A 14,242-nucleotide genomic window follows, 5' to 3' on the forward strand; every position below is an offset into this window, starting at 1 on the left:
TCAATTTCAAATAGCCCCTTGCATAGGGATGCAAATCTTAGCTTTCTCTTAATAAAGCCTTTTAGAAGATGGATGTACTGATCTGATATTATTAAACGAAAAGTGGTCTCTTTTTAATCTAGAGATGCAGGGGCGTTAGTAACAGAGTGAATCAAAGGCCTGGTCTCTTTCTCTTCCTAATTATCAATAGTGTTTTATAATCTTATTAATATTGATACACAGTATACTGAAGATCTGTTAACGTATAATGTATGTGGAGGATAATTAACGAGATCCGAGTCAGATCAATCGCCTATTTGACAGAAAACGGTGTGTGGCTTATAAATTATACATATGCTAGGTATGGCTAGAAATGTTTAAAGTTTCAGTCCAATCCTTCCAGTACAGCACTGGGAAAACTGATGAACTTAAAGGCACAGTCCCTTGCCTGTTAGGTTTATACTGTACACTCAGAGGAATAACTCTTATTTAAAAATCAAAGAGTTCCATTAACTGCCAAGATCTCAAAGCAGCACAGAAAACACACCTTCTCCTTGTGAAGTGCAGCTAAACAAAAGGCAAAATCTTGTAAGAAAAGGGATGATTAATAAAAGTGAGGTAATTTTCCTTTTGATTTCTGAGAGGAGGTAGCATGCAGGATGTTCCAAATGACAGAAATGATCCCACATTTCACACTGGCCTTTAACAAGGTTAGACTTGCTAGTGCAGTAAATACAATTAATAATCCCAATTAATATTGCATGTTTTGGTAGGTTTGAGAGCATGAAAGCTTTCCACAGATTACTCTTCAGTCCCCAAAGCAGACGCAGCATGATGAGACGAAGGGATGGAAATGTGGAAATAAAACTTTCCTTTTTTGTTTTTGCAGAGCTCCTGATAAGCATGGGGCTGAGATGAAAGGAGATGTCAGGCTTAACAAAAATAACATATTATTATTATTAATAATTTACCTCAGGGGTATGACCCAGTGCAATAATGACTGCTTGAGGCTGTGAAACTTCACCAACATTGTGAAAATGGCTCAGGCTTGCTCAGATTTTCCACAGTAGACCTTGGGGCAAGTTCAGCTGTGGTGTGAGAAGATACAATTCCCAAGGTGGAGAGACTGTATCAGTCCCTTGTGTTTCACGTAGGAAGGCTTGAACCAGATTAACTAAGTAGAAATTCAGCTTCTTCTGGAATCAAACTTCTACTGATGACTGTGGGAGTTTTGCTTGAGGGAAAATATAGGCAGTGCCATGCCAGATCATGCCTGAGATAGGATATACTTCATTCAGTGCCCCCTCTCATAGGAATCAGCACCCAGTGTTGTGGAGAAAGACATAGGATGGGGCTGCATTCATCTCATCATCATGGCTAGGATTCGCGAACAAAGATTTGGGAAGAGCTCTACCCACATTTGCTACAAGCGCGCTGGTGGTTAAAGAGGCCAATGAGAGACAGAAAAAGGTTGCAAAAGGCACAGCAGTCCTTGGATGGTATCAGCAAGACACGATTCTTTCTGCGTTATCTTTTCTCTTTGATGGTGATCCTGTGTGCGTTTTCAAAGGAAGCAGCAGCGTTACAGATAGTGTGTCTCCAGACCTCCTGATTGGACGCCAGACTAGACCAGCGATGAAGATCAATGTGGCCAAGGTTGAGATGTTGCTTCAGGAAGTCCTTGTATCTCCTCTTTGGGGCTCCTTTCTTGCAGCAGCCAGTGGCAAGTTCTCCATATAGCACAATCTTGAGGAGGCGGTGGTCCTTCATCCTTGAGACGTGTCCTGCCCAACACAGCTGTGTTCTCAGCAACATGGCCTCATACTTATAACTACTGCCTGTTCTAGAACAGACATATTAGTCACATAATCTGACCAATGGATGTTTAGGATTGTACAGAGACAGCGTTGATGGAAGCGTTCTAAAAGTCACAGGTGGTGGTGGTAAATAACCCATGATTCGGACCCCTATAAAAGAGTAGACAGCACTATGGCTCTGTAAACACTGATCTTTGTACTTTTCTTCAGGTGTTTATTTCGCCAGACTCTTTTATGGAGTCTTCTGAAAACTCTATAAGCCTTTGCTAACCTGTTGTCTGTCTCTCTGTCAGTCTTACCATCCGAGGAGATGAGGCAACCTAGGTAATTGAACTGCTGGACTGATTTGAGCTCTGATTCGCCAATGGTGATATGAGGATGATGGAAGACTTCCTGAAGTGCAGGTTGATAGAAAACTTCTGTCTTCTTCAAGCTGACTTCCAGCCTAAAAAGCTCAGCAGCCTCAGCAAAGTAGGATGTTAAACGCTGCAGAGCTGCTTCTGTGTGAGCAACGAGGGCGGCGGCATCAGCATAAAGCAGCTCCCAGACAAGATGGTTTAAGGTCTTAGTGTGGGCCTTCAGTCGCCTTAGGTTGAATAGGCTTCCATCAGTACGGTATCAAATGTAGATACTGTCCTGATCATCGAGGTCTGCAGTGGCCCTTTGGAGCATCATGCTGAAAAAGATTGTGAATAGGGTTGGTGCGAGTACGCAGCCTTGTTTCACACCACTGGTTATTAGAAAGGGCTCAGAAAGTGCATTGCCATATCTGACTTGGCGCTGATCATCATGGAGTGAGATGATCATTTTAAGGAACTTGGGGGGACATCCTAAACGTTCCAAAATCTGCCACAGACCTTTTCTGCTCACAGTATTGAAAGCCTTGGTGAGATCAACAAAGGTTACATAGAGACTTTTGTTCTGTTCCCTACACTTCTCTTGCGGTTGTCTGAGAACAAATACCATGTCTATAGTACTCCTGTTGGCTCTGAAACCACATTGGCTTTCAGGTAGAAGTTCTTCTGCTATAGTGGGTATTAGTCTGTTCAAAAGTATTCTTGCTGGCAAGATCCTGGCATTCATCTACAGTGTGGATAAATTCCCTCCATAGCATGTCCCAGACTATGCCCATCATTGGAAAATGCAAGGAGGACAGAGGTCATGGCTTCAGTCAGCTTGGTTGTTTTCAGCAACATGTACCTTGCAAACCTGCCGCACAAGAAATTTTTCAATAGGTATCTTTTGGTCAGAACCTTTTTTCACCTTACCTCTGAAAGCAAATTATTTATTAACAAAGACACACTTTGGTTGTTTTTTTTCATTTTGTTTTCCTTTTCTGGTTTTTTTTCCCCATAAACCACTGTATAAGCTGTATGCCTGTATAAATACCCCTCTATTTTGAAGCTAGCCAAGTGCTCTTAGTGGCACTCGTGACAACATGACAGGCACCAAACCTGCCCCTAAACACAGCCTTTTTTGAAGTTAGAAAACTCAAATCCACCCAAGTGACACCTGGAAGCCCAATGATCCTCAATAGCATTACCCAAAAACCAGTTTGCACAAGCTGACAGTTCATTTGTAATTAAGCCTTTAACATATGACTATGTGTGACCTGGTGTTTGTTGCAACAGAAGCCCTGATGGGCAGACAGGAGCCCCAAGCTGGCTACCAGTGTCAATACCTGGATGCCACAGAATTGCCTGATGGAGACTCTCAGGATTAGCAAAACTTTTCCTGAGTCATCCTTTGTACAGCCCTTGTAGGGCCATCTCAATCAAAGTGCCCAGTTTGCCTGTGGTGTGGTGAGTAAAAGACTTGCCTTGTTAAGGTAAGTGGGGGAAAATTGTTCTGCGTTTGGCCAGGTGAAGTGTTAAATACAGGATTCTTCTCAGGGAAGGGCAGGAAAGGCTTTCTAGATTACAAAGGCCATTACTTAATAGCTATGCTGTCCCTTGAGCCAAGGCTTAAAGTAAATTATTTAAATTATAATATTATGCCCTTTCCCCTGAGAGGTTCATAGGGCTGCACAAGCATGAATGAGTGAATGCTCACAGCCTCCAGATGAGGCAGCCGTGGCACGCAGGAGGATCAGAGTGCTCAAGATGGCCATAACTTCAGAAAAAATGGACCTCAAACCAAAAGCAGTAACAGTTTTGATACAAGTGAATTCCTCACAGTTTCTCAAGATGAGTCAGTAGCTAAATCAGGTAAAACTGCTCTGGTCTCCTGACTCCCCAGCTCTGTGTTTGAACCATTAGACTCATGCTTCCTTTTGTCCATTAGTGGCTTCATTTCTGTCTCATAGCATTAATTCAGGTTATGTTGCTTGCAGTGTTCCATATAAATGAGCTTAAGACCACACAGGTTCACAGGAATCGGCGCGGTCAGGAAATGCTATTGTCTCTCACTCACACCTTCTCATAAAAGATCCACTGGAAGATTTTTAATTGTGTCCTGTCCCCTGATCCAGCCATTGGTGTGGTTACCACCTGGACAGACTCTGGGATTACGTGTCCCCTCAGCCTGTTTCCCTGTCATGTTCTTCAATCTGCCTTCATTCCGATTTTACACTTACCTTTTACAGCCCATTTTCTAGACACAGCTTAGCCTTGGTTAACTATATTGAAATAATATGTCAAAAATATTCTTAACTGGAGGTCAAAACTGCTGCTCTAGTTAAGTGCTCTAATCATGCATCTTTGGTGAATCTTTCTCAATGAAAAGTTGAGATCAGAAGTCTCCTTTTTGTCCCTATTTTCTCTCAGACAGGAATATCTATCCACGAATGCTGTGACCACATTGCATTATCATCCATGATTTTCAAGTGTAAAAAAAAAAAAAAACCAAAAACCAACTAATAAGCTAATTTTTCAAATCCAGACCCTTTGAAGCCCTGAAGGAAAGATACATGTATCTCATTTCGATATTCACTAGCTAATGCCAGACCAGGAACCAGTCTTTAAACACCATTCTGTAACACAAAACATAACGAATTAACATTAAAGATAGCAGGAAAATTGAGGCACAAATCAGCTACAGGAAGGAGCAAATTAACACTAGGAAAGGAGCAGCAAGTTTAGATAGCGAGAAGTTGTGCTGGTTTGCAATGCCTGGAATGAAGACATCCCCCTCCTCCCCAAAACAGGCTCCAGCATGCCCATGGGTTAGGCTGTGAGATATTTATGGCCCAGCCGGCATCAGCCTGAGGCCATGCAAACGGAGCTATTGGATCCTATTTTGGAGAGAGAGTTTCACAACACTGGGTTTTTTCATGCAAAACTGAGGATGTGTATGCATTTTATAAGTGCCTTTGGCTACAGAATCAGCCCTGGAGCAGGGAGGTCTGAGTGCCACAGCTCAGCAAGGACAGTTGAGTGGGGGACCTCCCCACCACTCTGGAAAACCTGCCCCATGACTGACAGATTTGGTGGGTCAAAACTGGAGGTGATAGGGCAGACTGCTCCTCACCACGAAGGGCAAGATTTGGAGCAGCAGCCAGCAGCGAGGCTCCCTGCCTGGGCCTGGAGCTGCTTGTGAAGCTCCAAGTGCCTCCCAAACTTGAAGTGTCAGCTGTCCAGGAGGAGCTTGTGAGGCCAAAGAGATCAGCTGAGCAGTACTTTCTCTTCTCTGTCCCACTCCTCCCACTCTTCTGTATGCTTTTCTTTTGTCTGCTTTAAATTACAGTTTAATGCTCATTACCAAGTCAGGGACTGTTAATGAGCAAGAAAAAGGAGGACACTGAGTTCGTGGAGACAGAGGAGAGGCAAGAGCTGCAAGGAGATGGCACCACTGTACCACCTCCAAGAGGCAGGGGCTGGAGGCCAAGCCTCAACATGTTGTGTCTGCCTTTTCACCCACGTGCTCTCCTCCCTCTGACTAGCTGCCAAGGACAAAGAGAGAGGAGAAAGTGTGGAGGCTCTGGTGGCTGGGCGTAAGCGGAGGGATGCAGAGGTTGTAGCACCCCAAAGTCCCCACCCTGCCAGAGGAGGACTCATCACCCAAGAAACACGGCTGCCTGTAAGGTTGCTCTTTCCTCAGCTAAACCACATTGAAAGGTCTCCCTGTCAAGGTTTCGTCAGAGGATGTCAAAGCACCAAAGTGACAGAGTTCGCATCCTGTCTTTAGTTACACAATTTATATTCCAGTACCTTCCTCAGCCTTTTGTGATAATATAGCAGATTTTACACTTGAGTGGTTGAAGCCCTGGCACATTTTCCTGTCTGCCAGTTGTCCTGAATGGAGGTAGGAATGGTGAAGCCTTCCTTAGCCAATGCTACCCCAGTGAGAGCAGGGTGTGCCAGACCCCCGAGGCTCCTGTACCTGCTTTCACATCGTCAATTTGTTTAGAGCAAACTAGTGTCACTTCCCAGTATGTGAAAATCCTCAGGGATTTTGATTTAGATCGTTTAAGGTTAAAACGTTTTCCCCTCCCTAAAGAAACACTGTTTTACAATGAGATAAGTTTAATGGGAAGTCCATAAAGCAGAGTTAAGCACCTTGGAAAAATGCAAGGGTAAAACATATAGGTAGTAAATGGTTTGCAGGTTGCATCATTTCCTGGAGTCCTTGGACAGAGTGCCTCTACATCTTCTCGGGTTCAAGCATGATACAATCTTATTAAAAGTCAGAATATGGTTTTATGGAGCTCTACTCAGACTGGAGCACTGATGTTAGAAGAGAGAAAGAAATTATTTTCAGAGAAGAGGTGTGTGTTTCCTGGCCATGGTCTGGAGACTGACCCATTATCTCACAGCATATCATGCCCCACACTCAACATCAGCTTTGGAGGGAAATATACAGGCACCGACTTCCTTCATGCAGAGACACTTTATGATCAACCTGGACTGCTCTAGCAAATACTAGTAGAGTGTATTAAAGATCCATGTCTTTCCCCCAGCTAGTGCAGTTAACTAAGAAGCTTTACTTATTGAGTAAAGCCAGAATTTTACAAAAAGCTCATTTCCCAAGTAGGCAGCAAAGGAAGAGAGCAGAAATTTTAAAGGCCTCAGCACCCTGGGTGCTCACTGAAGACTAAGTCCTTTTGAGAATCTGACTGTTAAGGTGTCGCCATGGGAGTTAGCAGAAGCATTGAGCACTTGAGAAAAACAGACCTGAGTTTCATTGCCTGCGGGTATACTTACCTAGAGTTTTTTTTCTTAGGATAAGACTTCAAGAGAAAGTGGCTCTAACATAGTGGCTTGCTGCTCTCTTCTTTCTTCCCCCTCCCTTCTCACTCTTCAGTCAGGCTGTTCAGCTCACTCAACCACTGGAACACTATTCACATTTTTTGCCAGTTGAGTTTTTTACCCTGTGGTGGGCTGTTTCAAAGAAATTCTGAGCCTGATGCAAGGGACATGATGCACAGGAAGGAGAACTGGTGTCAGGAAAACCCTCTAAGTCATTTACCAAAAGTCCATGCTACTCCACTGTGCTGTGTGATCCCACCATTGCAAAGCAGCACAGCTGCTGAGTGGCCATAGCAGCTCTGGTAGCATCTGAAAAGATGGCATAGATTTTGTGTGCTTGAAATCTTTTGAAAAGTTGCACCAACAGAAAAAGATGTTGAGTGATGTTGGCCTAATTTCACTTTAAAATCATATCGTAGCCACTTATGTACAATATAGACACTATTTTGTTTTTCTTCTTTAAGAAACTGTGAACCTGAGGGCAGATCAATTGTTTTCTGTCTTTAAATCCACACAGAACCAAAATAATGATTTTTTTGTTCACTTTCTAGATGCCTTATTTTACGGAAGGATGCAAATACCCCACAGCAGCTTCATGCTAACTAAACAAAAGCAATGCCTCTCTTATTAGTGAGGCCAGCAAATTAGAAGTTAACAGTCCTCTTTTTCTATCCGCTTACCACTCTTTTAATTCTCCTCCCCATCTTTTCAAATCCTTGAGGGAAACAGATGAGCTTTCAGTGTGCCCCGGAGGTTCCTGTAGATGTATGTTTGTACATACACATTCACTGGAACCTTTGCTCTTTGTTAATCCGTGCAGGTCATGGTGAGCATACAAACTCCAGCCACCTCGTCCCTCAGCAAAGATTTACTAGTCAATGCAGAGGGAAGACACTATGGTTAAGGCTACATTGACCTTTTGAAAGGTATTAGAGAATATTCACTCATGTCCTGTGAAGTATTATCATAAATAAACAGAGGCGCAGAAATGAATGAAGCACATTTCATACATAAATGCATTTGCTTCACAAATTGCAGGAGTCACTGTAACCAGCTGACTCATTGAAAAATGCAATACAGTTTTGGAAGATAAACTACTAAGTAAAAAAATTATGTATTACACACATAGGTATTGAGTTACTAAACATAATACACATATCAAAATGTTATCTGTGTAATAACTGCAAAGCCACAGATAAATCATTTTATCATGCACCTTTGCCTTCATCCGTTTTACTGTTTTCCAAGGGTTCAGTCTTATCCCTATACACTTTACCAGCATTGGAGCTTTGTACTTTTGAAAAGAAAGAGTGAAATTATGACTGTTAGGGAAATCAGGGAGAAAAAGCATTTAAATTTAAGGGGGGTGGGGGGCAGAATGAGAGTGACTCCTTGAAATCCCTCAAGTACCACAGCTAAAAATGGAAAATTTTCAAACCTCTCCCAGGATTAAGAACAATAATTTTCTAAATTTCAAAGGGGGGGGAAATGTGCACACATATTGTGATATCTGTGTTATGAAATTGTGAGTCCTGAAGTACAATAGCGTTTGAATTTTTTTCCATTTATATTATAACTTCGACCAACTTGCCACTTGAAGTTCTGAAAGCTCACTTACATCTATTTTACACTCCTGTGGCTAATTCTTTTGAAATTTTGGGATATACTTGTTTTCATAAAGCAGAGCATATGCATAGGAAGAAGGTCTAAACATTTATGAGAGTACTTACAGGAGTTTCATACCACTGGAAGAAGATACAAACTCTTGGTGAGGGTGGTCAGACATCGGAACAAGTTGTCGAGAGAGACTGTGGCATCTTCACCCCTGGAAGTAGCCAACCCCTTGCGGAACCTGCTGTAGCTGCCCCTGCTCTGAGAGGATGATCTCTAGAGATGCCCATTCAGTGATTTATTTCTGCACGTTTTAGAACCAAAATAAAATTAATAATCTGTATGCTAAAATTGCAGCAGTGTTACACTTAGCAAAATAATATGATGAAAATGGTGCAACATACATTGCAATATTTCCTTTGAAAGTCAGTGATTGATATATGGTTGTAAGAAAGAGGTGGTTTTTTAAAAAGCCAGAACACTTTCTCAAATACTTTTCTTGAGCTTTTTAGATCTCTTCTTTCTTAATGCGCTCAAATGCTAAGCACCATTCCAAATTCATGTCAATATATCTATTGACATCTTTCTTGCTGTTTTCCTCTTCTTCTATTCTCTGTGGTATCAGTCTTGCCAACTGCTCCTGAGATCTTTGGTTATGATCTAGCAAAGCCCTTAAGCACATGCTTAACTTTAAGAATGCAAACAGTCTTTGTGAATTCAGCAGGACATTTCCTTTAACTGCTTTGCTGGGCTGGGGCCAGAGTGTTCAGTGCTCTGCATAGAGATTGAAATATAATAATTCACACACAGTTAGTTAGAAAATCACCACAGAGAGTGAAATAAATTGGAACAGATTTTTCCCAGCCCTTTAACAGAATTTAGCCATGAAACACTACAAAAATTCTACCAGCTCTGAATATAGTTTATAAATTAACAGAATTCAATTCATCAACATCATGGAAAATATCTGGTTTATACACACAGTTACTTTCTTATGCACATATTTTCTCTCCATCTCTCACTCTCACGCGTGCACACACACACTCTTTGACTCTGTATCTTATGAACTGTGTTCTTCAGCAAATGTCATAACTTACAGCTTCTTCTAAAGTTCAGAAAATCTGCACAAATTGCTAGGTAAAAGTTCATGATACTTTAAGCTCTTAAAAGACATTTTGAGAGAAACTGCACAGAAGTTTACCAGTAGTCTGCAGATAAGCACAAACCAGGCAGAGATGCAAACATGAGACCAGTCTAGTAGGGTCAGGCCAAAGGTCTGAGTTCTTGCTATACCAGGTGCTCAGATAAGGGCCGAAGAACAGGGCAAATGTATCATGGCATTTATATATCCCAAGTTTATTCTCTCAGCTTCCAGCAGCCCAAGTCTTCCCAAGCCAGAATGGAATATCGAGATTTACTACTGCATTAATTTTTTTAATGTTTGTAATTTCATTACTTTATCTAGTCCCTTTTTCCATCTGTGTAAACTTTCAGCACTCACAAAATCTTGTGGCAAGAAGTCTCACAACTTGCTCCAATGTGTGAAGGAGTACCACCAAACACTTGCTGTTTCTTGTGAACACACTACTTGCTTGTCTCTCATGCAATAACCTGGCAGCAAATGAAACAGCAGTTCCTTATTCACCTTCTGTGTACCATTCATGATTTTATATTCTACTGTAACATCCCCCTCTGCCAGCTCTTTTCGTAGCTGAAAAATCCTCCTCCATCTAATCACTCCCCTGTAACATCTTTTGTACAAAGGAAGAGCTGATGTGCTGGAAGAGGCAAGCTGTCTGCTTCAACAAGGTGCTTCCAGGGGAATTGGAACTCCCAGGCTAATGAGACCTGGGCCAAGAGATTCTGCTAAGTTGTGATTGCTTAAACTTCTGCACTGAGGTAATGAACACCTCCTTGTGCATTGACTAAAGTCTGCATGCAGCTAGTTGAGAGTTGTAAAATAATGTCATACATGAATGGCAAAATGAAAGCATCCTTTCTTTTTACTGCTGAAACAAGTGAATCCTTAAGTGAAAAAAAATGCTCAAAAATGTTTGTGTGAAGCATTCTGCTGGTTCTAAGGACCACAGTTTGTGTCTCTCTTTTTGTATCATTTAAAACACAGTGGAAGATTGAATGCTGGAGGTGAGGCCAGTTTTCTCCTTGACATATTTACTAACAAATTTTATTTGTGGGTTTTTGCATGGTTTGCGGGTGCACATCTGTGTGTGTGTCTTAATTCACTGTACACTATCTAAGGTTTAGGAAGAAGTACTGGCCAACAAACTACATGACCATGAAAAAAATTAATTAAGTAGTTCAGATTAATGACTGAAAACAACAAAATAAATTAACAACCCCCTCTCACAGTTTTTTTATGTTAATGCTAACATTTCTTTTAGCTGAGTGTTGTACGTATTTGAGATTGCAAGATTTCCTCTGCTCTGATAGCTGATATCCACACGTGCTTCCAGATGGGTCTTCTCTTCTGATAAAGACAGTTATTGTTAACCTACTTTGCACGTCTCATAAGCTGTGCTTATTGTGGCATTTGTTCCCACAGCATTCCTTCAAGTCTGCAACCTCTAAATCTTATATTCCTGATATAATGCTTTGAGGCCATGAGACGTACCACCAAAACACCCAGAAAAACAGGGGCCAAAGCACTGCCTTTATTTGCAATATGTGTTACCTTGTGAGCCTCAATTAATCCAGTACTAAAATGGAAATAAATCTTGGCTGCAGAAATGCCAGCAGCAAAACTCACATTGACATCGAAGAGTTCAGGAATCTACTGACTTCTGCCCTGCCAAGTGTTGCAAATCCATCTGTGCTGAAGTCTGTAAAATAAGACATGAGATAGAAACCCAAGGATTCAACCTCAAAACTTGGTGCTGCTCTATAGGAATCTGTAATTCTTACAATGTGCCTCCCAATGGACATTCTTTCTTCCTTTTTTTTCTTGGCTACTGTTGAGGGTTTCTGGTGTGCCCAAGCAGGGTGAGCACTGGCCATGCATCCAAATGTGCCAGGTACAGTGCGTCTGCACTGGGATGTTAATGAATGTTGGCATCAGGAGATTGGCAAGGGAAGAGTCCCCTAAGAAAAGCCTTTTATTTCAAAAAGTTCTTCTGTACCCCATGGCTGAGGGACAGGGTTTAGTGCGTGTCCACTGGGTTGCAGAATTTCTCATCACTGTGCCTGAGAATTTGTGTCCTGTCAAAATTGTTGAGCTAAAATTTGTACAATGATCTGGAAGTGTCAGCTCTCCAAAACATTAGAGGTGCACCTGGTATCCGCTCTCCGCTCTCCAATAGCTGGGAAACTAGCTAAATGTATTTAACTGAACGTGAGTCTCTGGGATAAGTCTCTGCTCCACCACATGAATAACAAAATCTCATCAGCTTTTTTTCATAGACTTCACCCTAATTTCCTTAGTTAAAACACAAACAGTGTTACCATTCTCTGTTCTAGCTGTGGCTCTGCTTCCTTTGTGCAATGTATAAATACAAATATATTCCTCTTGCATTAAGAAGATGTACTACAAACAATATTGAGAAGTAGGACAGAGTAGCTCAAAGGTTACACTGAGTAACATGGATACAGTTCCTACAAGACTCCAGACCAGAACAGACTTAGTGTCATTAACTCTTGTTAGCACTTGGGGCTCAAACAATAGCACATATAAAGTACGTGGGTGGCTTCAATCCATTTCCTAGTGGGCAAGTGTCCACCTGACAAAAGCACCACTAGCACTGGCAATGTGTGGTGCACTGGCAGCTTACCCGGAGCAACCAACGGACAGGAACCCACGACAGAGACTCTGATTTTCCAGGAGAATGTTTCCAAGACAGGTTTGTGACAAACTGATGGGAAAGCCAACTGTCCTGCCACTTGGTCCATATTGCTAAGGTGCAGGTATGGCACCGTTCCCACTCCCTGAACACACGTTTAATCTTTGACAAGGTACAGTGTTTGATAGCAGCATTGTTTACAAATGCATGTGCTCAGTTGAGCTGAGGTGTGCTGCACTGTCAGTGCCACGTCAGTCACTCACTGAACAGGTTTCTGGGGGCTTCTTCTGGCAAATTCTGCTGCTGAATGGAGAGAAAAATGGACACATTTTAATCATTAAGCCCTATTTTCTTAGAGGTAGCTCTGTCCACAAAGATACTGTGTATGAAATCCTTTAGTCACAAGAAATAAAGTCAATGATTGATTTGTATTCTGCAATGCACCCTCTGGCTAAAACCAAGTTATAAGTACCAAATGGTTGAGACGGGGTTTGTGAAAGGGCAGTTGTGTGAGTGGCAGTAGAAGAAAAATGTTAATAAAGGGCAGTCCATTGAACTGAGGTTAAATACTTTCATACTTCTCAACCAACCCAGAAATGTCCCTGAATTCTCATTAAAAAATGTTCTTCATAATCTGATGTTTTACTTTATTAAGGAAGGGAGATCTTGATGTTCAAGAAATATCACTTACTTGAGGAGAAATAAAGGTAACAAGGATATAGCTTTAAAAAATCCTTTATTCCTTTCATTTTCTTTAAGCATTTGTCTTGCCTTTTTGTTCATTTGTCTGGGCTTTATTTTATTTTTAGAGTTTGGTTGGTTTTTTAAATGAGTGAACTTGAAGAAGTTTGGAGGCTTGTCCCTAATTGTGTGCAGGCTCTTTTGTGCTCCTGAGGCAGAGCCAAGCCAGGAGGGCAGCCAGTCTTTCCACTGCCTTGCTGGGCACCAGCCCTACCAGCAGCCTGGCTTAGTCTCCCTTTCCCACCCCAGAGTCCCCTGCAGCACCCCTTTGGAACCAGCAAAATCCAGTCACAAATAAATATTTGAGGCTTTAGGGTTTTCTAGAATGGCCTGGAAGTCTCAGAGAAACAAAACCCTGACAGGTATATGGCACTACAGTCCTGCTTCCGGGTTTAAAATGGTAAAAATCCCAATATACTGGGAAAGGACTTCACAAAACTTAGCAAATGCCTGTAGGTGTTTGAGTTGAGCCTTGGGATTTCATCATATCTGGTCAGTGAAGAGTTAGCTTGCAGTAGTTTATACCAGGCACACAGTAGAAAGCTTGGGTTTAATTCAGATGATTGTGTGCCTCATTGGTAGGACTATGGACCTGGCACTACAGTTGTGGACAACCTACAGTTGTGCCAGTTTTCAGCTGTGCCACTCAGTACAACCTGGGCTTTGGAACACTTTGAGGATGCCAACACCTCATCTCTAATTTAAGCTCATAGAAAGCTTCCCAGGGAAGTCTGCTTTGTATTATCATTGCCAAGGGAAGTGACTGATAAAAATGGTGTGAATTGACAAGCTGAGCCCAGTATAAGGATGCACGTGTGCTAGGGAGAAGCTCTGAAATGGATAGGGGGATGTACTTGAATGAAGATTCCTCCTCAGTGACCTGCAGAGCGCTGACCTGATACAGCAAGTGGACTGACCACCAAGAAAGTGTTGCAAGGATGGTACCTACCCCTTAAGAAGGGGCATCACATCTGTGAAGAGTTTTCTTCTGCATTAAGGAGCAGCATATACCTTGATTTTAAATCACATACATGATAAGTCAACATTTGCTTTAAATTTTAAATTAGCATAAAATAACATTTTTATAAGTACATGAGCTCAATGCCCATTTAGT

The sequence above is a fragment of the Manacus vitellinus genome, unplaced genomic scaffold (genome assembly GCF_001715985.3).
Source record: "Manacus vitellinus isolate BGI_N305 unplaced genomic scaffold, ASM171598v3 scaffold_15_pilon, whole genome shotgun sequence".
NCBI classification, from domain to species: Eukaryota; Metazoa; Chordata; class Aves; order Passeriformes; family Pipridae; genus Manacus; species Manacus vitellinus.